General features: G+C 43.8%; 2 protein-coding genes and 2 non-coding genes across 4 annotated transcripts in view; 2 read left to right on the forward strand and 2 right to left on the reverse strand.

Annotated features, from left to right (window-relative positions):
- Nucleotides 1-25734, reverse strand: part of LOC144483022 (uncharacterized) — a 1062789-nt gene that overhangs the window by 317355 nt on the left and 719700 nt on the right. The gene's annotated exons all lie outside the window — the stretch shown is intronic.
- Nucleotides 1-25734, reverse strand: part of LOC144482982 (uncharacterized) — a 162871-nt gene that overhangs the window by 93177 nt on the left and 43960 nt on the right. The window lies entirely within an intron of this gene.
- trnak-cuu (transfer RNA lysine (anticodon CUU)) lies at nt 724-796 on the forward strand. Its single transcript has one exon. It is a non-coding gene; the product is annotated as a tRNA-Lys (tRNA).
- trnap-ugg (transfer RNA proline (anticodon UGG)) lies at nt 6312-6401 on the forward strand. The gene is given in 2 exon segments: nt 6312-6347; nt 6366-6401. It is a non-coding gene; the product is annotated as a tRNA-Pro (tRNA).

A 25734-nucleotide genomic window follows, 5' to 3' on the forward strand; every position in this document is an offset into this window, starting at 1 on the left:
CTTTCTGAGTTTTTCCAGCATTTTCACCTGTCACTGCAGAAGTCTGAGCAGCTTTGGATGTCAATGGAAATATTTTCATTGTTAATATGCTTGTGGCCATTCACTTTATCGCTGTTCACCAGTTTCGAGGACCCCATGTTTGTTGGTTGAGACAGCTGGCTGTGTAATTATTGTTATTCATTCGTGGGTTGTGGAAGTGTACCACACTCGCTATTTCTGTTTTTCATGTCTCTATATATCTCCCTCAGACTCTCTGACTATGTTTTTATTACGTTGACATATTTTGCTCCTTGCTCTGTCCATTATTTCGCTGTCTGTGTGTATCCGAGGTTCACTGGATTGATTTCTGCGTTTCTCCTGCAAGGAGAGAATCAGTGGGATGAGTCTGTTCGCTCTGGAGTTTAGAATTATCTGAGGTGATCTTACTGAAAAGTCTGAAACGGGGAAACCGTTTGACAGTGCAAATGTTGAGTTCCCTCCACTCCTGACTAAATTATTAAGAACAAAGAAAAATAAGGTGAATGATGTTAGAGGAGGTTGGAATATTTGGGAGAGGCGAAGCTAAGAATTTCAACATGTGAGTAATGTTATTAATGACTGAGAGGAATGGAAAGGAACTTTGGGGATTATGTCAGTAGATTCATTGTAAACTTTGAAATCAGAACAAGCTGAGACACCAGATGGAAAAACCATATTTGTTATGGAAAGCCGGTTACTCCATGTGCCCGGCTAGCTCAGTCGGTAGAGCATGAGACTCTTAATCTCAGGGTCGTGGGTTCTAGCCCCACGTTGGGCGACATTGATTTTTAAACTTTGCCTCATTCCTGGGTGAATTCCAGATCTCCGTTCCTCCAGAAGTGTCACCGCTCAAACTGAGTCTTTCTCCTTTCTGCGTTGTTTATCTCACAGTTGTGGGTTTCTGACTGAAAACTGCCTCCAGCTCACTGGAAGGCGGGGAGTTTAGCGCTGAACTCAGCGAGAGGTTTTGTTCTTATTAATTATGAGATTTAAACCCAGCTCGGCGAGATTGTGTCAGTGGGAACAATAATCATCTCCATTGTAATTCAATCACTCCAGTCTTCCATCCGATCAAAAGACCGTTTGTTCTTTCCTCCTCTCCCTCTCTATTTTCCTTGACTCTGTACTTGTTTGTAAACCATTAAATCACTACTTTTTTCCAGTTAGGGTCAAAGGTCAGCAACCTGAATCATTCACTCTCTTTCCCTCTCCACAGAAGCTGTTAAAGCTGATGCGTCCTTCCAACATTTTCTGTTTTGAGGTGGGATTCGCAGCAACTACAAAACCTAGTTTTGGATCACAGTGGTTCACTTTTCTCTGACTGAATCTTACCTGTTTGAACAGTTGAAAGGCTGAGGTTTTAAATAATGAGACAGCAGAATATGTCACCCTATTTGACATGAAATGAAACAAAATGAGAATTAATCATTTCTTAAAATGCTGCGAATGCAATATATATTTCATTGTCAATGCCAGCATTTGTTGTCCACCCCTATTTCCCACTGAACTGCGTATTTTGCTGGGCCATTTCAGAGGTCAGTTAAAAATCAATCACATTGCCTTTCCTCTGGAGTCCCATGGAGGGCAGAAAGGAGAGGGATGACAGATTTCCTTCTGCAAGATGTGTTTTCATGACAATCGGAAAACAAAGCTTCATTACTGAGACGAGCTTTCACTTCCGTTTCAGTTCTAGACTGCGGTGGGATCGTGACCTCTGAGCCTGGGCCACAGGATTCATACTCCACTCATTTTACCACTACGTCACAATCTTCCCGGAAGAGTGTAAGTTTAAATCCTTCACATGGAATCAAACTACTTAATTTCACATTGAAAACAAACATTTAAAGCAGTGTACTGTTGAAATCAGTGTCGTACACTCAGGATACCGGGGAACTGACGAGATATCTATTGCTTTCATTCAAAGACAGAAAAATGTGGTGAATCCTCAGCGTGAGTGATGAAGGAGCTGCGCTCCGAAAGCTCGTGATTTCAAACAAACCTGTTGCACTTTAACCTGGTGTTGTGAGAATTCTTACCGGGTACTGAAGGGCATTTCATTTACAATTCGCAAAAAGATTATTTTTATAAAATTAACAGCTTTCAGCAAATCGCACTGCAATCACATTGCAGACGGTGCAGTGAGTTACTCTCCTGGCCTCATTGTATCAGCCCCAGAGGACGATTTCTCAAGAACACAAAACGCTCAGCGATAAAGAGATCGGAGGCTTCATTCATCAGGGATTACCCGAGAGCACGTGACCTTTCTCCCAAATCACACACGCACACACACGCCCACAATTGCTCAATAATGCTCAGGTCACCTCAATTTCCGTGTTGGTTTCGTCGATAGAATTCGCTGCTTTAACTGCCATGGTTTGGGTTCGATTCACGGTTAGGGAATGATGATTCATTGCTCTCGTGCAACACATGAATTAAGGAGAGTGGATATTGCTCCCTGGTCGAAAACGGGAGAGATACTTGTGGCAGGTTGAACAGGAAGAAGGAAAAATCTGCCCCATTCCACAATCCTGTCAATTACCCACAACAATTCATATTTACATTCGGAAGTCTTACAACACCAGGTCTATTTGGAGTCAGGAGCTTTCGGGGCGCTGATCAAACAAAGCAAATTGATTTTATTATCGGAGCAAATGAACCTGTTGGATTTTAACATGATGCTGTGAGACTTCTTATTGTGCCCACCCCAGTCCAACGCCGGTATCTCGACATCATATTTACATTGCAATTGCTGGTACCAACTGTCAGAATGAGTGAGTTACCTTCGACTGCATAAAATTTCACTGTAGCTCACCACATTCAAAGAGTAGTGTTTGTTATAAACCTTATTGTGGTAAATCTGTTGAAATCCTTCAGCTTATCACTGCTCTGCTTTCATCACACTGGAAGCTAATGTGAAAAGATGAATAATTTCAAAGCTGAACAACGTGCACAAGACAGGAAGGAGAATGCGACTGTGAATAATTGGCACTGTGGAATCCCTGTATTCAGTCGATGGGAGAACCAGGAGAATGAAATCCTCATGGTCCAGTGCTGAGGATTTGGCGCTTTCAGGGTCATTGATCGGCTTCAATATGCTAAGATTTAAAGTTTTTGATAATCCATTTAACAAACCTGAGTTGTTTCCTGATCGAAAACAGCTCTGTCAGAAGCAGTGGAGTTAGATCTATATTTGTGTCCGAATTGGAAATGTCACATGGGCAACAGTTCAAGAACAAACACAGATAGTGAAGGACAGTGATAGGCTGCAAAGCGCTGCCAATAGATCAGGAATTTGTCTGTCCCAACCTGAAATGTGTTCAATGAGGGAAATACACAGTAAGTCGGCAAAGATCAGTGGAGTGAGGACTGAGTTAAACTTTCACCAGAATGCTGTTTTTATAATTGCAAAGTCCTGAGATTGAGAGCAGAGAGTTGACATTTGAGGCGTTTCAGTTCTTTGAGAGATGAATGCCTGCCGTGTTTTACAAGGTAAGTTTCACAGGATCAGTAATGATGAGATTGGTGGGTTTCGGAAATTAAAATTTACACGTGAACAGCTTGTGGGACTATTTCATTTATCGTTGCCGTCTGGCAGTGTGTTTTATATTCTGATAAAACCTGTATTTATAATACAAGCATAAGATGGTGGAAATTCTCAGCAGGTTTGGCAGAATCTGTGGACAGGCATCAAATTCGAAACACTTCCATTTGTCACCTGTCTTCCTGAAGTATACTGATTATTGTTTTCAAAAAAACTGATAATACCTTTTCAAAGCAGCTGTCCCATCTCTAAGTGTTATTAAATATTAAGGAATCACATTATCTCACAGCCATGTGGCATTTATAATTCCCCAATGCTTGAATAATATTCTGCAACTGCAGTCATGGAGAAAGAGATAAAATTCGGGACAAATGCTATTTTCTAAATCTTATGTTAGATCAATGACTCTGCCACATGGCTAAGGTTTACAACAGAATTATAATTCTCCAAAGCAAGGATTTAAATTGCAATCAGACTGCACTGTTTGATATTCTAGGCCGGTCACATTGGTCATGAGCAGAGCTTCTGGATTGTAGGAGTTAACATGTTCATTTCATATACGAAAGGCTCCCCGATTCAAAATAAGGTCGAAACACAATTGAAATTAACATTTTTTTAAATTTTCCCCGATTCTAGATCGTTGTTGCATATGAGCTGAATTGGAGCAAACAAAATGTTAGTTTGTACTTCATCATTGATTGCAAAAATGCCCTGAGGGGGTATAGCTCATTGATATTAAGGGAATATAGCTTAGGGGTCGGGCATTTGACTGCAAGTCAAGACGTTTCTGCATTCAAATCGGATGCCTCTTTCCGCGCTTAATAGATTTTGTTTTCAATCTAAACTGTCTTTCATTGGCTGGAAAGCAGGAAAATGGAAACTCAAGGTCAAACATGGGTTGAAGTTTCGAGTTCAGTTATTGAGTTTAATAACATTTGAAAGATATAAATTGTTACAAATAATATGTGAGAGATAAATGTTCAATAAACTAACGTCGGCTAACACACGATAAGTATTTTTAGTGTTGCCCAAGGACTCAGTGACACTCAAAAACCGAGAGACAATGAAAGTAGATGGAGAGAAAAAAAATTGGAAGCGCCATCCTTGGATGTTTTCGAACCACCAACTTTTCAATTAACAGCTGAACGCGCTGGTCAATTGCGCCACAGAGACTGACACATCTGTAGCCCACGTGGCATCTTAAATCATAGTGTTAAAGTGTTGGCTGCAAATTCGATGCCAATTTAATTTTCACCAAACCTGACACAGAAAGACCAAATGTTGGCATCGTTTACAAATCTAAACATGTATGTTTTACTATTTTACCCCACAGTGTTGTTGTGGTGTAATAGTCAATCCCTTCTCCAAACATGGGAAAAGGGCCGTTTGATAGTGCAGGGAGGGACAGATTGTTCCCACTGATTGGGCTCAGTAACAGAGGACTGGGATTGAAGGTCATGAAATGTTTGCATTGATATAGAACCTCTCCCGACCAGTGGACGTCACAAAGCGCTTTCCAGCCAATGAAGGGCAGTTTAGATTGAAAACAAAATCTATTAAGCGCGGAAGGAGGCATCCGATTTGAATGCAGAAGCGTCTTGACTTGCAGTCAAATGCCCGACCCCTAAGCTATATTCCCTTAATGTCTAACCTCCGTTTTGTCGCTCTTTAGTCCTCTGTCTCGCGTGGTCTATGGTTATGTTTGTTCCTCTGTGTCCGTCACTATGCTTACGTACCTCATGGGCGTGGACATTTTTTTTACCATCACAAACTCTATTCACTTACTTTATAAATCTTCATGGTAAATGTACGGAACATAGCAAGAAGTTTAAAGTTGTGAGGTGAAATTGATCCTTTCTGTTATTTGTGAGTGGAGGGTGCTTATTGACTGAGTTACCGTACGTTCCATTGTGCAAGGTGATTAAAATTTTTCTTTGATCAACATTTAAACAGACAGCGGATTCACTCGGTGTGATGGTGGGTTCCAGTTCTATATCTGCGATCACAGCATCAATTCATGCCACTTACTGTCAACCCAATATTTCTAATAGTTTGGATGACCCAATATTTCTAATACGTTGGATGTTTAATCTAATTTACTTCGTTTTATATTTCATTATTTTCATCTCAGATCTATCTCCACCAGAGGCAAGTCTCGCTTTCAAAATGTTCTGTTCAGGTGGAACATAAGATAGTCCTTCATCCAATGGCAACAAGGATTACTTTTCGCTGCAGCATGAAAGCGGCAATGAGATGAAATAGTCAGACAAGCTACTCATGTGTTCCTCTCAATTTCCCAAATCCACCAACCTCATCACTGCAGCTCCTGTGAAATCGCTGGACAGTACACCCACCGGCTCCATATTATCCACAGGACACGCGACTTCTTCAAAGATTTTGTGCATGGTCTCATTCTGCGGTGCAAACATTCTATGATACTCTGCTTTCCTCACGCTCAGACCATGGACTGTCAACAAGTTGTTCATTTATCTCTCTTGAATTGTACCCGGTCCTGTTGTTATGTTTCCTAGCTCCTGGATTTCACTTGTTTAAAACTTCCTACATTTCCAAACTTTCCCAGCTTAAAGGGTAAAATGAAAGGTTATGAAGGTGTGAGAAGAGAGTCCTTTCCCTGTGCGCACTTGCTGCCTGACTTGCTGAGTTTTTCCAGCGCTTCCAGCTTTCAGTACAGCTGTCTGATCAGATTTGTATGACAATATAATATCCGTATTTGAGCAACTCCCACAGCAGCGGCTCGTTGGTCTAGGGGTATGATTCTCACTTTGGGTGTTATGATATGCAAGACTGCGAGAGGTCCCGGGTTCAAATCCCGGACGAGCCCCATTGTTGTTGTTTGCAATGACAAAGCCTTGTTCAATGGCAAAGTCTTGTTCATTTCTTTGTCGTGCACACGGCAGGATGTGTTTTCCCGTGGTTTGGTTTGGGAAACTGACAACACAAGGAATCTAACAACACAATGCACTCACAGGCAATTCAAGATGTTTTCAAAAGTTGTCTATTCTTTTGGACATTCTCTTTACCCCTAGTCAACAATTCAGAGGACCCAATGCTTGTGGGTTCCGGCCGCTGGCTTTGTGTACATTGTTATTCATTCAGACGATGTGGCTGACTCCCCCACGCACTGTCTATATCTGTCTCTCTTTGTTTCTGTTTAACGACCTCATTATTTTTCACTCTTTCAGTCTCTCACTGTTCTCTATCCACTTTCCATAGTGTGTTCTTCTTTCCCTCTATTCTCGCACTGTCTGTGTAACGAAGGTTCAATGGATTGATTGCTGTGATGAGACAGTTGCCCTTGGAGGAGAGATTCATTGTGGTTATCCCTTTCTCTCTAATAAAAAGTGATCCCATTGACAAGTCTGCAACGGCGAGACTGTTTGATAGTGTACATGCTGAGGGATTGTTTCCATCGCTCCCCCCAGTTCTCCTCCTCCCCACCCCCACCACCGCCCGCTGGGGTAAGCACAGTACGAAGTCTCACAACACCAGGTTAAAGTCCAACAGGTTTATTTGGTAGCACAAGCCACAAGCTTTCGGAGCACTGCCCCTTGATCAGGTGAGTGGGAGTTGTGTTCACAAACAAGGCATATATAGACACAAACTCAATTTACAAAACAATGGTTGGAATGCGAGTCTTTACAGGTAATCAGGTCTTAAAGGTACAGACAATGTGAGTGGAGAGAGGGTTAAGCACAGGTTAAAGAGATGTGTATTGTCTCCAGCCAGGACAGTTAGTGAGATTTTGCAAGCCCAGGCAAGTCGTTGACTATCTCTAATAAGTCATTCCGTCTCAAAATGCCTGTAGATCCTGTCTCTTAAAATACCTTCCAACAACTTACCCATCACAGATGTGAGGCTCACTAGCCTGTAGTTCCCAGGCTTTTCCCTGCAGCCCTTTTTAAACAAGCACAACATTTACCACCCTCCATTCTTCAGGCACCTCACCTGCGACTATCAACGATTCGAATATCTCTGCTAGGGGACCCTCAATTTCCTCCTCAGCCTCCCACAATGTCCTGGAATATACTTCATCAGGTCCCGGGATTTATCCGCCTCGATGCGAGTTAAGACTTCCAGCACCTCCTTATCTGTAATATGTACACTCCTCAAGACATCACAATTTATTTCCTGAAGTTCCCGAACATCCATGCTTTTCTCTACAGCAAATACTGATGAGAAATATTCATTTAGGATCCCACCCATCTCTTGTGGATCCGCACATAGATGATCTTGTTGATCCTTAAGAGGCCCTACTCTCTCCCTTCCTACCCTTTTGCCCTTTCTGTCTTTGTCGATGCTCTTTGGATTCTCCTTTGCCTTATCTGCCAAAACAGGTATTTTGGCAGATAGGTTGCACATCTGCCTCATTGATGTGGTTGGTGGGTTCTGAAGATTGAAAGTTACACTTAGGAACATAGGAATTAAGATCAGCAGAAGGCAAATTCAGCGCTTCGAGCCTGCTCCAGCATTCAATCAGTTCATGGCTGATCTTTCCCTGGTCTCAAATCCACTGCCCCTTATCTGTTAATTCATTTTGTGTTGGAAATATATCTGTCTCCTTCTTTAAACCTTTTTAATGATTCAGACTCCACCCTTCTATGGAGCAGCGAGTTCCACAAATCGACGACCATTAGCAATAAGTAGTTCCCCAACAGCTCCGTTTTAGATCTACCGCCTCTCAACCTATTCATGTGACAGTAGGTTGGTTCTATTCTTTCCCCACAGATGCTGTCAGATCAGTTGAGATTTCCAAGCATTTTCTGTTTTTTGCACAGATTCCAGCATTCATCGTATTTTGTTTTTTTGTGTAATTGTGACCTCTTGATCTCGACTGCCCAATAAGAAGAAACATTTTGTCTACGTTTACTCTATCAATCCCTCTTAAAATTTTATATAATTCGATCACTTCAGCATATTGTGGGACGATTTCGCCTCAGTGTCAATTTCATGCCCCAGCGAACTCCCAGCGACTGTATACCACAGTGCCGCCAGCTAGCAGAGATGGCAGCGCAGTGGTATACAATCGGGAGTGAGTTGCCCTGGGAATTCTTAACATCGACTCTGTAGTCTCATGGCTTCAGGTTAAACATGTGGAAGGAAACCTCTTACTGGATACCAGGTACCGTCCTCCTTCGGCTCATGAATCAGTGATCCTCCATGTTGAAATACACTTGAAGGAAGCACTGAGGGTGGCAAGGGCGCAGAATGTACTCTGGATGGGGGATTTCAATGTCCACCACCGAGAATGGCTCAGTAGCTGCAATACTGATCGAGCTGGTCGGGTCCTAAAATATGTCACTGTTAGACTTGATCTACAGCAGCTGGTGAAGGAACCAACAAGAGGAAATAACATACTTGACCTCATCCTTACCAATCTGCCGGCTGCAGATGCAACCGTCCACGACGGTATCAGCAAGAGTGATCACTGCATAATCCGTGTGGAGATGAAGTCCCGCCTTTGCATTGAGAATAGCCTCCATTCTGTTATGTGGCACTATCACCGTGTTTAATGGGACAGACTTCGTACCGATCTCGCAACTCAAGACTAGGCATGCATGGAGCGTTGTGGGCCACCAACAGCAGGGGAACTGTACTCCAGCACTATCTGCAATCTCATGGCCCAGAATATACCCCACTTAACCATTACCATCAAGTCAGGGAACCAACTCTGGTTCAATGGAGAGTGCAAGGGTGTTGGGGCGGGGGGGGGGGGGGGATGTGTGTGTGTGTGTGTGGGGGGGGGGGGGACGCGCAGGAGTAGCACCAGGCATACCAAAATGTGAGGTGTCAACCTGGAGAAACTACCAAACAGGACTCTGTACATGCCAAATGGCAAAAACAACAAGTGATAGACAGAGGTAAGCGATCCCACAACCAACAGATCAGATCTAACCTCTTCAGTCCTTCCACATCCAGTCGTGAATAGTGGTGGACAATTAAACAACTCACTGGAGGAAGAAAATCCACAAATATCCTCATCCTCACTGATGGTGCAGCCCAGCACCTCATTGCAAAAGATAAACCTGAAGAATTCGAAGCAATCTCCAGCCAGGAGTGTCGACTGGATGATCCATCTCGGCCTCCTCCAGTGGTCCCCAGCATCTCAAATGCTAGTCTCCAGCCAATTCGATTCACTCAATTTGATACCAAAAAACGGTTGGAGGCACTGGACACTGGAAAGGCAATGGGCCCTGATAACATTCCGGCAATAGTACTTGTGCTGTAGAACTTACCGCTCCCCCAGCCAAGTTCTTCTCGGACAATTACAACACTGGCATCTTCGCAACAATGTGGAAAATTGCCCAGGTATTTCCTGCACAAAAAAAGGCACGGGAAATCCAACTAGCCAATTATCGCCAAATTCGACGACTCTCCATCATCTGTCAAGCGATGGCAGGGTCATCAACAGACCTCCTCAGCAAAGCCCAGTTTGAGTTTGGCCAGGGTGACTCAGCTGCTGTCCTCATTTAACCTTTTGTTCAAACATGGACAATGGAGCTGAATTCCCGAGGTGAGCTGAGAGTGATAGGCCTTGACATCAAGGCCGCAGTTGACCAAGTGTTTAAACTACCACGTGTAACTTGCGGCTATAAACTAAAGTTGAACATAAGGCTCCAGCGAGGATTGAACTCGCAACCTCTGGTTTACGAGACCAGTGCTCTATGGAGCCAATCCTTTGCAATTAGCTTGCAATAAATGTATAATAATCAGTGGAACAGACTGCATTTTCAGATGGAAATAGATATGCTTGAGCGGGAGAGCAGGGAGTTAGAATATGTGGCGATGAATGGGCAGAATTTGACATGTGCCAGTTACTTCAAACGATCAATGTTTGCCGTGTGCCTGCCGATAAATTCTTCTTCTGAGCTTATACTTGTTGTTACACCTCTGACTTTTCCACGTCTGATACAATTCATCCAGTTTGAAGATTAACCCTTGTTTCTCCCTTCACAGACAATGTGAGGCCTAATTTGATTTAATGAAGAGTTAAACAAAAAAATGTTCACCCCGTGACTGGGAATCAATCCCGGGCACGGCGCCTAATCCTGACCACTAGAAAAGCTCATAAGAGAGATTTGCAATTAGACCATAAACATCTATTTTCCCATTGTCTCATTTCATGTCATTGTCTAAACTTTGCCAGATATTCACACAGTCAATTTATCATTTATAAGCAATTACAGCAAATACGTGGCCAATCCACCTAACATGCACACCTGGACACTGTGGGAGGAAACTGGAACACCGGCAGGAAACTCAGGCACACACGGGGAGAACGTGCAAACGCCTCACAATTACCAAAGGTTGGAATTGAAGCCGGGTCCCTGGCGCTGCGAAGCCACCGCGGCGCCCACTATGCGACAATCACTTCCACTGCAGCGTTGATTGCAAGACAAAGATGTTTGTGGATACATTGGAAACAACGAGAGCTCCCGGCACTGGCAATCTTCCAGCAATTTTACTAAAGCGTTGTGCTCCTGAACTTGCCGCGCTCCGAGTCAAGCAGTTTCAGTACAACTGCATCACTGTTATCTACCTGGCAAACTGCAAATCAAATCAAGACAATTACCACCAGTCTGCTCTCGGTCATCAGGAATGTGATAGAAGGGGTCAACAAACATGGTATCAAGAAGCACTGACTTCGCAGTAACCAGCTAACAAAGAACAACAAAGAACAAAGAACAATACAGCACAGGAACAGGCCCTTCGGCCCTCCAAGCCCGCGCCGCTCCCCGGTCCAGGATTGAATCCTGAATCCAGGATCCCCACCCAATTTTCCAGCCTATCTACATACCAATATCCTATCCACCGAGCTGTCCCTCACAGCTACGATGCTTTGTTCATTACAACCTATTAACTTACCCCCACCCCCCCATTCCAGACCATGTGATCTCCAGGGAGAGGCGAAAACCCAGAGTGAAAAACCCCAGGGCCAATATGGGGAAAAAAAAATCTGGGAAATTCCTCTCCGACCCCCTGAGGCGATCGAAACGAGTCCAGGAGATCACAATGGCCCCGATCGGAAAATGCTTCCCAACCCTAGTCATTTCCACTTCCATGAACACCATATGAATCCCCTGCCCCCGAGACAGGTTCCCAACTATCCGCAGTCTCACTCTGTACTGGCACCAGCAAGATGATCGTAGAATGAAGCCTTGAAACGAGAAACCAGGAACAATTAGCCCGCGCCGCTCCCTGGTCCAAACTAGATCACTCTTTTGTATCCCTCCATTCCCACTCCGTTCATATAGCTGTCTAGATAAGTCTTAAACGTTCCCAGTGTGTCCGCCTCCACCACCTTGCCCGGCAACACATTCCAGGCCCCCACGACCCTCTGTGTGAAATATGTCCTTCTGATATCTGTGTTAAACCTCCCCCCCTTCACCTTGAACCTATGACCCCTCGTGAACGTCACCACCGACCCGGGGAAAAGCTTCCCACCGTTCACCCTATCTATGCCTTTCATAATTTTATACACCTCTATTAAGTCTCCCCTCATCCTCCGTCTTTCCAAGGAGAACAACCCCAGTTTCCCCAATCTCTCCTCATAACCAAGCCCCTCCATACCAGGCAACATCCTGGTAAACCTCCTCTGTACTCTCTCCAAAGCCTCCACGTCCTTCTGGTAGTGTGGCGACCAGAACTGGACGCAGTATTCCAAATGCGGCCGAACCAACGTTCTATACATCTGCAACATCAGACCCCAACTTTTATACTCTATGCCCCGTCCTATAAAGGCAAGCATGCCATATGCCTTCTTCACCACCTTCTCCACCTGTGACGTCACCTTCAAAGATCTGTGGACTTGCACACCCAGGTCCCTCTGCGTCTCTACACCCTTTATGGTTCTTCCATTTATCGTGTAGCTCCTCCCTACATTATTCCCACCAAAATGCATCACTTCGCATTTATCAGGATTGAACTCCATCTGCCATTTCCTTGCCCAAATTTCCAGCCTATCTATATCCTTCTGTAGCCTCTGACAATGTTCCTCACTATCTGCAAGTCCTGCCAGTTTTGTGTCGTCCGCAAACTTACTGATCACCCCAGTTACTCCTTCTTCCAGATCATTTATATAAATCACAAACAGCAGAGGTCCCAATACAGAGCCCTGCGGTACACCACTAGTCACAGGCCTCCAGCCGGAAAACAGTTAATCAGAGAAGTCTGAACTAGGCAACAAAGAGGAACCTTCTCCAGTCAGCCTTTGTTCGCACATGGACAAAAGAGCTGTACTCCAGAGGTGTGACGAATGTGGCTGCCTGTGATATCAAGGCATTTAAAGTGCTCTTCTAAATGGTTCTTAAGTGTGCTTAGTGTTGGTGTTCTTGCCTCTAACAACCTTTCAGGCAGTGGGTTCCAGATTGCCATCACCCTCTGATCCTCTCTGAAGCTCTTTCTCCATACCTTAAATCTAAGCCGCCTGGTTGTTCACCCTTCTGCTATGGGGAAACGACTATTCCTATCTGCCAATCCATGTCCCCCAAAATTTTGCACACTCAATCATGCCGGCCCTCAGCATTCAATGCTCAGGCGAAATCAGCCCCAATGTATTTCGTCCCTCTTCACAGCTGAAAATCTCCAGCGTCGTGTCCAGAACTAAAACCACTTGTAGCAGCGTTTGAATTGGAATTCACGCCTCCCCAAAGACTGGAACCTCAACCCAACGTCTTCGACCACTCGGACCCGCTACCACCGAAGTGCAAACGATCACCAGGTATTTTAACGGTATTGCTAGTGAAATAGCTCAGAGGCAAAGCATTTGGTATGAACCATTGGGTACTTCGAGTCCGTTCCGTCAGTTAATCAGAGAAGTGATCCATGCAACAAAGAGAAATCTTCTCCAGTCAGAAACACAATGAGCTTTAGTGAAGGGCCTGTACGATTTAAACTGTCCTTAACCTCGTCTGGTTCCTAATTTCCCGCCAGAAATGACAATAAAACTTCCTGTTGAATTTGGTCAGGGTCTTCACTTCAATGAGGGCAGGACATGAGGCGAGACCAGGATTCCTGCATTCGACAGGGAAATAACTGAAATGTGTTTCATGGTTTGGACACGAGCAATAAATCTTCATATCCTGACCTGTAATCAAAACAGCAGTGAAAGTGTCAAACTCTATCCATCAGACCAGCAGGTTACAGCATGTTTTAAAATTTGCTTTATCCACGCTCCTTTTCTTATTTTTAAGCTCGCTGAAAGCACACTTGAACCAAAGGGATTCACCTGAAAAATGACACAATCTGCTTCAATACCAGTGATATGTTCAGCCATTGACAACATACAACAAACTCGCCACTTCAATTATTACATTCTTTCTGAGGGTTCGAAACCGGACAGCAATATTTCTGCATGCTTTTCAATACAGAGTCAGGGAAACGTTTCATAATTTGTGTTTTTGGTAAATGTCAACTGATATGCTGAGTATTTCCAGCATTTTCTGATTGCAAAGTCAGGTGTCACTCGGTAAAAACAACAAAAGTGAAGGTCTGTGGTAGAGAGCAAGGCAAGGTGGATTAATTGACACAAGGAATGATAGACAAGCCAACATTGAGCAGGTGATGCTGGAGAGCGGGTGGTCTCGTGGTTCAGATTCAAGGCTTTAACCGCCAAGGCCCAGGCTCAATGACAGGTGACAAATTGTGAAAATAGAATTTCGTATGAAACAACTTGTCTCTTTCTTATTCCTGATCAACTAATCACAACTGTTGTTTCAAAGCAATATGCCAAGACTAATAAGCTGTTCCTCGACTGTAACTTTCTATAATTGTTTCATTTTCATCCCCACTGCTGCTGCCTTCACAATATTTCTTTCATCCTACAACCCATTACTGCAAAATCCACCTTCTTCACTTGTGTTCAGCTCCTGTGACCTCATGGGACTGAGTAGATTCAATACGAAGATTATCATTTAGTCCGAGATTTGGAGCGAGATCTAGGCGATATTTGTGTCAGTGTAAAAGGTAAAGTCTGACCCATTACCACCCAAATATACTTTGCAACACCATCTCTATCGTCAGTGCGTTGCAGCCTATCGCTCTCCTTTGCTTAATAAAACAAATTATTGCTTATGCTGGAAACTGAAACAGAAACAGAAAATGCTGGATAATGTCAACAGTTTTAACAGTATCAGTGGATAGAGAACAGAGACGACGTTTCGAGTCCTGATGACCCGCCGTCAGAGCTCTGAACCTCTGACAAGTTGATTTCGAAACGTTGGCTCCAATCTCATAGAGTCAAAGAGTCTTAGAGTCACAGAGGTTTACAGCATGGAAAAAGGCCCTTCTGCCAGGCTTGTCCATGCCACCCTTTTTTAACTACCAAGCCAGTCCCAATTGCCCGCGTTTGGCCCATATCCCTCGATAGCAATCTTGCTCATGTAACTTTCTAAACGCTTGTTAAAAGACACAATTGTACCCGCCTCTACTACTATCTCTGGTAGATTGTTACAGACACTCACCACCCTCAGTGTGAAAAAAGAATGCTCCTCTGGATCCTTTTGTATCTCTCCCCTCTCATCTTAAACCTATGCCTTCCAGTTTTAGACTCCCCTACCACTGGGAAATGATATTGACTATCTAGCTGATCGATGTCTCTCAGTATTTCATAGACCTTTATAAGATCGTCCTGAGCCTCCGACATTCCAGAGAAAAAAGTCCCAGTCTATCCAACCACTCCTTGTAACTCAAACCATCAAGTTCTCGGAGCATTCTAGTAAATCGTTTCTGCATTCTTTCTAGTTTAATAATATCCTTTCTATAATAGAATGACCAGAACAGTACACAGTATTCCAAGTGTGGCCTTACCAATGATTGCACAACTTCAACAAGATGTCCCAGTTTCTGTATTCACTGTTCTGACCAATGAAACCAAGCATACCGAATGCCGTATTCACCACTCTATCCACCTGTGACACCACTTTCAATGAGCTATGAACATGTACCCCTAGATCTCTTTGCTATATAACTCTCGCCACGCCCTACCATTAACTGAGCAAGTCCTGCCCTTGTTCGATCTACCAAAATGCATCACCTCGCATTTATCTAAATTAAACTCCATCTGCCATTCGTCAGCCCACTGGCTGAATTGATCAAGTTCCCGTTGAAATCTGAGATAACGTTCTTTCTTCACTGTCCACTATGCCATCACTCTTGGTGTCATGTGCAAACTTACTAACCATGCCTCCTAAATTCTCATCCATATCATTAATATAAATGACAAGTGACAGTAGACCCAACATCGATCCCTATGGCACACCGCTGCTCACAGCCTTCCAGTTTGAAAAACAAGCCTCTACACCACCCTCTGTGTTCTGTCATCAAGTTAATTTTATATCAATTTGTCTACCGAGCTGGATCCCGTGAGTTTTAATCTCATGCAACAACCTACCATGCGGTACCTTGTCAAAGGCCTTGCTAAAGTTCATATAGACAACATCGACGGCACTGCCCTCATCTACCTTCTTGGTTACCCCTTCAAAAAAAACTCAATCAAATTTGTGAGACATGATTTTCCACTCGCAAAGCGATGCTGACTGTCCCTAATCAGTCTTTGACTCTCCAAATGCCTGTCGATCCGATCTCTAAGAATTCCTTCGATAAACTTAGTTGGGCGGGGCGGCGGGGGTGGGGGGGTGGGGTGAGGGGGAGGGGGGCGATAGCCTCGTGGTATTAACGCTAGACTATTAATCCAGAAACTCAACTAAGTTCTGCGGACCGGGGTTCGAACTCGGTCATGACAGCCGGTGGAATTTGAATTCAATAAAAAAATTCTGGAATTAAGAATCTACTGATGACCATGAAACTATTGTTGATTGTTGGAAAGACTTATCTGGTTCACTAATGCTCTTTAGGGGAGGACATTACACGGTCTGGCCTATATGTGACTCCAGAGCCATAGCAATATGATTGCCTCTCAACTGCTTTCGGGCAACTGGGGATGGGCAATAAATGCTGGCCAGCCAGCGACGCCCATGTCCCATGAACACGTAAAAAAACTACAGCTGTGAGGCTCAACGGCCTGTAGTTCCCAGGCTTTTCGCGTTTAAACAAAGACACAACATTTGCCACCCTCCAATCTTCGGGCACCTCACCTATTCCTATCGATGTTTAAAATATCTCTGCTAGTGGATACACAATTTCCTCCCTAGCCTCCTACAACGTCCCTAGGATAAACTTCATCAGGTGCTGAGGATTTATCTACCGGGATGCGCTTTAAGACTCCAGCCTATCCTTCTCTGTAAAACCTAAACTCCTCAAGATATTGCTATTTATTTTCCCAAGTTCCATCACACCCATGTCTTTCTGATGGTCTCTCTGCAAAAATGCCTTCAGACCTGATGAGATATTCTAGTCCACTTCTGGCCTCCCCCTCCATTAGGAACATTCTCTCTGAATCTACCCTGTCTAACTCTGTTAGAATTTTGTCGGTTGCTATGACTCCTCCCTGAATCTTCTAAACTAGAATGAATGTAATGCTAACCGACTTAGTCCCTCCTCATATGACAGGCCTGTCATCCCAGATATAAGCCTGGTAAACGTTCGCTGTACTCCCTGTAGGGCAATGAAATCCTACCCCAGATAAGGACACCAAAACTGCACACAATACTCACGGTGTGGTCTCACTAACACCGTATACAATCGCATTCATGACTGAAGAGGCTCGAAAGGCTGAGCGGCCTGCCCTTGTCCCTATTCCTTATGGCATTGTTGATCCTCATGTTTTGGAACTCTCTTTCTCAATAATCGGTGGCAACAGAGCTTTCATTATTTTTAAGGTAGATGTGGATACGTTTTTGCTGAGTCATACGTGATTGGTGATCAGGTGTAGGTGGACTGCAAATTTGATGTTAGAATTAAGTTATGAAATGGAGGAGCGGGCTTGAGGGGCTTAATGTCCTACGTATCTTTCTATTTTGATTGTTCATACGACGATCTGAGAGAGAACACATTCCACATCATTGTCTTTAATGAGCGACCCCTTATTTGAAACTTTCTCACCCGGTTTTGGATTCTCTCCGAAATGGCAACATTCTGTGCACATCCACAATGTCAACATCCCTCAAGATCTTAAACTCTGCCATTAAGTCGCCTCTTACTATTCGAACTTTCAGTGTGTATATGTCTACTCTCTCCAACCATCTCCATGAGACAACCCGCTCATTACTGGAAATCGTTTAGTAAACCTTCTCAGGAGTGTCTCAAAGACATTTTCATTTCCCTTTATATATCGATAGCCAAAGGTATACACGTTATTTCTAATATGGGCTCACTATCAGAAGGGCTTGAACCTGCAAGGCTACGGAGCAGATGATAGAATGTGGGATTAGACGGAGCCACTAGTTCCATTTGTCTCTGTTGTATCCAGAGTATGCATGATGGGCTGAATGGCCCGTTTCGGCATCATTACTTTTCTATTCTTCTAGTTATCACCAGAGTTTTGTGCAACTGAATGGGTATGTATAAATAATATTGGGTGTAATTCATGTAAGATAATGTCCTTTTTTGTCAGGTTTATAAATAGCTGGACTGACATTTGTTTTAAATTCGAGCAAAAATAATAGAAGGAATTAAATATTACTAAGTAGAGTGAATTGAAGGTGAAAGATATTTCGAGAAGATAAAACGTGCAGATCGATGGAATTGCATCCACACAGTCTGAAAGCAGCATGGCATGCAAAGGAAGATGTAAGGTTGGGTGAAGGGCACAGGACACATCCTCACTTATCATCAAAAGTACAGGAAATTTTACATGTGCTTCGGAACGCAGGTTGGACACCTGATTTACCTCTTGCACGGGTTAATCTCCATAAAATAATATCTGTGAACAATACAAGGGTAGATGGTTATTTTATCGGATTAAGACCTGTTTCTTGCTGAATACCAGCAGTGTAATATTTCTAATCATCCTGCTTTTGACACCTCTCTTTTATTAGCAGAAGCATCAACATTATTCCCCGAACCTGCACCAATTTCACTATTACAGTTTCATTGAAATTCTGAAATTGTAGATTGACATTATGAGATAGAAATATTCGTTACTGTCTTAATTCACGTCAGTTCAGTAACATAGTCTTAATCAATAATCCTATTTTTCACCAAACTGCTTGGGCCAATTTGTTTGTCTTCAGTCAGATCATTTTCTTTGATTGCAAAGGACTTTCAATAAACATGTATTTTGCAAGAAAAGCTGAATTCATCTTGTTTGTTCGGCGATTGTGAATAATCGTGTAGGCACAAAGTTTAATTGTTTCACCGGTGACTTTACTCACTCCATAAATAGGCAATGCTTTCATTGTGCCCACCGGTGTTAAAAATAAGAGTGGTCTCCAGTACAACCAGAGATCATTGAATCTCAGAGTCGATGAACCATGTTCTGGATTATTCCACTTGAGCTTCGTATTATTTGGGTACGTCACGATGTCTGAAGGATTTACTACCCACTCCGTTGGTGTGACTGGTGAGTGTAATTTCACTATATTTATTACCCTTGTCCATGAGATCCAGTTAATAATATTATTATATGCAAACGTCATGTTCCTTATGTGCTAATGCAGTGGGAAAAATTCTCTCTCTTCTCAGCAGCCATTCTCCCTACTGTCGCCTGGTGGTTGCTCTTTATTTCCCTCTCCCTCCCCTCCCCTCCCCACTACCACGCCCCACCCCCCCCCCCCCCACCCCCATCTCCTCGCTCCACCCACTCCGTCCCCACCTCCACCGGCCACTTTCACTGTTCCTGCCTTAGTATCTAAAGGGTCCTGACCTCAGTAAAAATATATATATAATTTCCAGTGCTGTGATTCACAGCCAATTCCAAATCAACTGATGCAATATCTACAAATGCAGAGTCTACAGCAGAGTCACAGCAGAGTGACCCGGACCAGGGACATTTGGTCCAAACCCATTGGCATCATTGTGTTTCCCAAATACAAATATGGAGAAGGCTTGAAAGTGGAGATCTGATCTGTTGGTGAATCTGCTTTCTTGCTACATCAATGCGGTGCTTTCCTACTGTGAACTCGGTCTCAGCGGAACCAGTGAATCCATATTATTCTGAGGCTGGATTATGTGAAAACAAATACTTCAACTGCTCCCCAGAATCCTGACAGACCGCTGCTCCCGTTCTCAATCTGAAATATGAGTTAATTGTGTCTCTCTTCCTTACAGTGAACTTATCGACGATTCTTATCCTGTCTCGCGGAAGGTGTGGACTTTCAAAATGTGTCACACGTTCCTAATTTCCATGTTAGCAGCGTGTGTACTGGTCGTCATCATCGACCTCATATTGAGGCAAATTCCTATCAGAGTTAATGATCAATTTATCTTCATGCATCATACTCAAGTGTGCAACATCCATACCGTCCTGCTGTACGCAGTCACCGATTGTTCTGTCTTGTTCACTGTCACTTTCACCTTTGATCGATTCGTGGCCATTACTTGTCAGAAACAGAAAATAAAATACTACACTGAGAAAACGGCAGTTGTGGTTATTGGAACAGTGAGTGTGCTGCTCAGTGCAAAGAACACGTTCTGGTACTATATGTCTGAGGATATAGTGTACTTTCCAATAATCTCTACTTCTGTTATGCAGATTCTGATGAATTGTTTTCACCAGCGTGAGTAGAAGTTGAAAGTCTGCATTATATTTTAGCCAAAAGACCAGAAGACCATAAGACATAGGAGCAGCATTAGACCACTTGGCCCATCGAGTCTGCTCCGCCATTCAATCATGGCTGATATTTTTTCTCATCCCCATTCTGCTGCCTTTTCCCCATAACCCCGATCCCCTTATCAATCAAGAACCTATATCTCTCTGTCTTAAAGACACTCAATGAACTGGCCTCCACAGCCTTCTTCTCCAAACCTCATCTGTTCCTTTATTGCTGAATCTGCTGTTCAATATTTCAACCGTTAAACACATTTTATTGTCGAGCAAGGTTCTCCGTAGACCTCAGACGCAAAAGAGTGGGGAAAGTTCAAATGGCCAAGAGATAGAGAAGTGAAGAAAATCTACCATCTTACCCTTTGCGATGTCGGGAAATTTTATCCTGTTATGGTCAGGGTTCCTATTGTTTTGCCTTAATCAGCGATTGTACAAGTTGAATTTATTTCTGTTATTTTGCCATTATTTGCTCAGGAACTGGGATTTATGCTTCAACTCTAGAGTTGCTGCACCAACACATGCATTCATGCCATGACCCAGACGCAATTCAGAGCGGATCTGAAGAATGTGGTGAAATTTCCATTTACTGGAATTGTGAAGCTTATTAAACAGTGATCAGATAGTTTACCATAACAGTGTGTTTATCTGGTGTACTGTACAAAACCCCATCTCAGTCAGACACGCACAGTGAGACCGTTTTTGTTTTGTTATTCTGATCAATTCATGAACAGCAAGCGCAGAAATAGAAAAATAATCGAATTTACTTCCAAAGGGCACTGGGTTTGGATCATTTCAATGCTGACATTCAGCATGGCCTGGGCAAAATGAGCTCCAGAGTAAAGTATCCCCATGGCAAAGCGGGAGGGAGATTGGTGACTGTGACATTTTGCGTCTACTCCAACACACCTCCAACAACAAACGGAGATGCCAGCCCCACCGTCCCTTAAACCTCACCGCACCATAAAACTTTATTATTTAATAAGTCTGGATGAGAAAAGTACACATCACTTTAAATCAATAAAAGAGGTCATAAAATAATTAGCTGTTAATGCGCATATTTATTCGTGGGAAGATGAATGCCAATGTCAGTATTAAATTCATTATCCTTCGGCCAGATTTCCCTGTGAATAGTACTGACACAGATACTAATGTCGTTGCTTTACTTGTTGGTTCCTTTCTGGGGAAACAAGGAAATAAATTTAACCTAAAAATCTCCTCAAACCTGTTTTGCTCTCTTGTCGTTAAAGTGATACAACACCACCATCTGCTGGCGCCGCACAGCAACTGCAGATTTGTGAGTCTCAAAGTTCAGTGTCTGGATGGCTGCATCCGCGAACCTTTTGCTGAAGTGTGACTATTGAACGATATTGTCCGAGATTTGAGTATACAGAAGGAGCTCGGCTGGCGCATTCGCCCTTTTATATAACCAGACACCGCACAGGAACTGTGTTCTTCATTATCCTTTGGAGACATGGTCTGGACATTGAAGTTGATGTTATTTCAGACTGCAATGCGTGCATTCGATGCAGTTATCAGAGGTTAAATCACATTCAAAATGGGAGTGGGCAAACTTTTCTTCCCTCTGTAATTCACTGTCAGACATTTTCAAGGTTTAATCTTATAGGGGCACGCGCACACAGACATTTACAGCAGCGCGCACATACACAAAGACATTTACAGGGGCCCACACGCGCAAACATACACACATAGAGATACAGGGGCGCGCACTCGTTCACAGAAATACAGAGTCACAAACACACACAGACACAGACATGCGCACACGCATACACTCACACAGACACACAGATCCTTATAAAGAATGTTCACAGTAACTTCATTGCAATGTTAATGTAAGCCTAATTGTGACACTAATAAACGTCAATGTTTCCAATATAATCCACTAAATTACACAATGATTCTTTGAAGATTGAAAACGAAATCATTTTAAGGCGCAGATTTTATTTCTTTGATTGCATTTGATTTATTTTTGTCACGTATATTACATACAGTGAACAGTACAGGGAAAAGACAAAGCATATCGTTCATAGAGAAGGAAACGAGACATTGAAGAATGTAATGTTACAGTCATAGCTTGGGTGGAGTGAAAGATCAGCGTTATGCAAAGTAAGTCCATTCAAAAGCCAGACGGCAGCAGGAAAGAAGCTGTTCTTGAGTCGGTTGGTGCGTGTCCTCAGACTTTGTATATTTTTCCCGCGGATGAAGGTGGAAGATAGAATGTCCGGGGTGCGTGGGATCCTTAATTATGCTGGCTGCTTTGCCGTGGCAGCGGCAGTCAATGGATGGGAGACTGGTTTGCGTGATGGATTGGGCTCTATTCATGCCTTCTTGTTGTTTCTTGCGGCCTTAGGCAGAGCAGGAGCCATACCAAGCTGTGATACAACCAGAAAGAATGATTTCTATGGTGCATCTGTAAAAGTTGGTGAGAGTCGTTGCTGACATGCCAAATTTCCTTAGTCTTCTGAGAAAGTAGAAGCGTTGGTGGGCTTTCTTAACTTTCGTGTCGGCATGGGGGGACAAGGACAGGTTGTTGGTGATCTGGACACATAAAAACTGGAAGCTTTCGACCATTTCTACTTCGTCTTCGTTGATGTAGACAGGGACATGTTCTCCTTTTCGCTTCCTAAAATCGATGACAATCTCCTTTGTTTTATTGACATTGAAGCAGAGATTATTGTCGCCGGAACAGTTAACCATATTGTTCATCTCATTCCTGTACTCTGTCTCGTCATTGTTTGAGATCCAACCCACTACAGTGATGTCGTCGGCAAACTTGAAATTATTTTGTATCTTCACAGCCTTTATTCACACTGTATCCGTGCTCGATCGAAATAGAAATAGAAATAGAAACCCTACAGTACAGAAGGAGGCCATTCGGCCCATCGAGTCTGCACCGACCACAATCCCACCCAGGCCCTACCCCCATATCCCTACATATTTACCCACTAATCCCTCTAACCTACGCATCTCATAACACTAAGGGGCAATTTTAGCATGGCCAATCAACCTAACGCGCACATCTTTGGACTGTGGGAGGAAACCGGAGCACCCGGAGGAAACCCACGCAGACACGAGGAGAATGTGCAAACTCCATAATAAGCTTTTCCCATTTTGAAGCTCTTGGCCTACATTATAAAAGTTACTGTGATACAGAAAAAAAAACCATCTGTGTTGGAATGAAAATGTTCAACCTCCATTCTTGTTCCGATTTGCCCTGCCAGTTATATACCTCTACAAGTTTCGTACATATTCATCAGGGAAGGTTTCGGTGTTGGCTCTTGTGAAACTGGTGGGCCATTCCCTAACACACAATAAACACAGAGGCTAAATGTTGCTTCAATTGTTTCTGGAACTGATAGCATCCAAAATGGAGAGTTTGGTTAATGTCATTTTCTTTCAAATTTGAAGTATGTTTCTGTTTTACAATGTCTCAATGTCGCACTGACACTCACTCAACACAAACATGTACTCACACACGCACAGTTACGCATTCAGAAACACTCTCATAAACACATGCTGCCATATACACACGCTCTCACCCAAACAAACACACAGACTTATATATATAGACACAAACTTAAAAAACATACTCAAAAGCACACGCTCACATACAGGGGAACAGACAGAGAGAAACTGAAAACCTCACAGACACAGGGGCTCACACACACAGTTACAGGGACACACAGATACTGAGGCACACACAGTTGCAAGGGCACATTCAGATACATGTGCATATTTAGATACACGGACACACAGACACAGATACAGGGGCACAAACAGAGACATGGGGGCATGCACACAGATACAGGGTCACACACACAGATAGAGGGAGGGACATACATACAAATAGAGGGACACAGAAAGACAGATACATGGACACACACACACACACACAAACAGATACACAGACACACGCGCGTGCACGCACATACACGCATACACACACGGAGAGACACAAAGATACCGTGGCAAACACGCATATACAGTGACACACATGAAGGTAGATACAGGGACGCACACTCACACAGATACCAGGGTTCACACAGATACAGGGAGACGCACAGATTGAGGGGCACTCAGAGATAGAGGGGCACACACACACACAAACAGAAATACAGGAGCACACAAACAGAGATACTGGGGCATACAGAGAGCCAGGGGCACACGCACACTCTGCGGCACACACACACACAGAGTGGTGCACACACAGATACAGGGACAGACACAGAGAGGTAGTGGGGCGTACACAAATTCAGGGGCACACACAGACTCAGCGGCACACACAGAGATATTGGGCATACACATATTTAGGGGCACACACAGAGAGATAGCGGTGTATACACGATACAGGGGAATGCACAGAGTAAGGGGCACACAGACAGATATAGATGCACCCACACAGCGATGCAGGGACTTAAACAGAGATACAGGAGCACAAACCTACTGAGAACTTAGAACTTCTGCTGTTTTTATTATCAATAAAGGTTTTATTATAAGTTAAAACACAGCAAGTTGGCAAAGGTCAGTAGAATGAGGTGCATCTCCTCGTAACAAGGGGATGTGACGCTCGACTGATTGATCGACAGTTCCGCCGCGCCTCAGCGAAAAACCGCACTGACCTCCTCAGAAGGCAAACAGAGGACATGACTGACAGGGTGACCTTAGTCGTCCAGTACTTCCCCGGAGCGGAGAAATTACGGCATCTTCTTCGGAGTCTTCAACATGTCATCGATGAGGCCATCGCCACACCCCCACCACTTGCCTTCAAAAACCGCGCAAACTCCAACAGACTATTGGTAGCAGCAAACTACCCGCCCTTCAGGAGAACAGCGACCACGACACCAAACACCTCTGCCAAGGCAATCTCTGCAAGACGTGCCGGACCATTGACATGGATGCCATCGTCACACATGAGAATTCTCTCCACCAGGTACACGGTACATACCCATGCAACTCGGCCAACGTTGTCTACCTCATACGTAGAAAACGATGTCCAGAGGCGTCGTACATCGGTGAATCCATGCAGATGCTACAACGGCTGAACTGACACTGCGCAACAGTCACCAGGCAGGAGTGTTCCCTTCCTTGCGGGGAACATTTAAGCAGTCAAGGGCATTCAGCCTCGGGCATCCGGCTAAGCGGTCTCCCAGGTGGCCTTCAAGACATATGACAACGCAGAATCACCGAGCAGAAACTGACAGCCAAGTTCCGCATGCATGAGCACGGCCTCAACCGGGATCTTGGATTCATGTCACACTACATGTAACCAATTGGCGTGGAAGTGCAAAATCCTACTAACAGTCCTGGTTTGAGACAATTCATACCTCCATAACTTGTGATTATCCCTCTCGCCACTTGCATTGTCTGTACCTGTAAAGACTTGATTGCCGGAAAAGACTCTCATTCCAAACATTATCTTACAATTGTGTCTTTGTGTATATATACCGCGTTTGTGAAACCTGCCTCTACACTTACC

The sequence above is a fragment of the Mustelus asterias genome, unplaced genomic scaffold (assembly GCF_964213995.1).
Source record: "Mustelus asterias unplaced genomic scaffold, sMusAst1.hap1.1 HAP1_SCAFFOLD_44, whole genome shotgun sequence".
Lineage (NCBI taxonomy): Eukaryota > Metazoa > Chordata > Chondrichthyes > Carcharhiniformes > Triakidae > Mustelus > Mustelus asterias.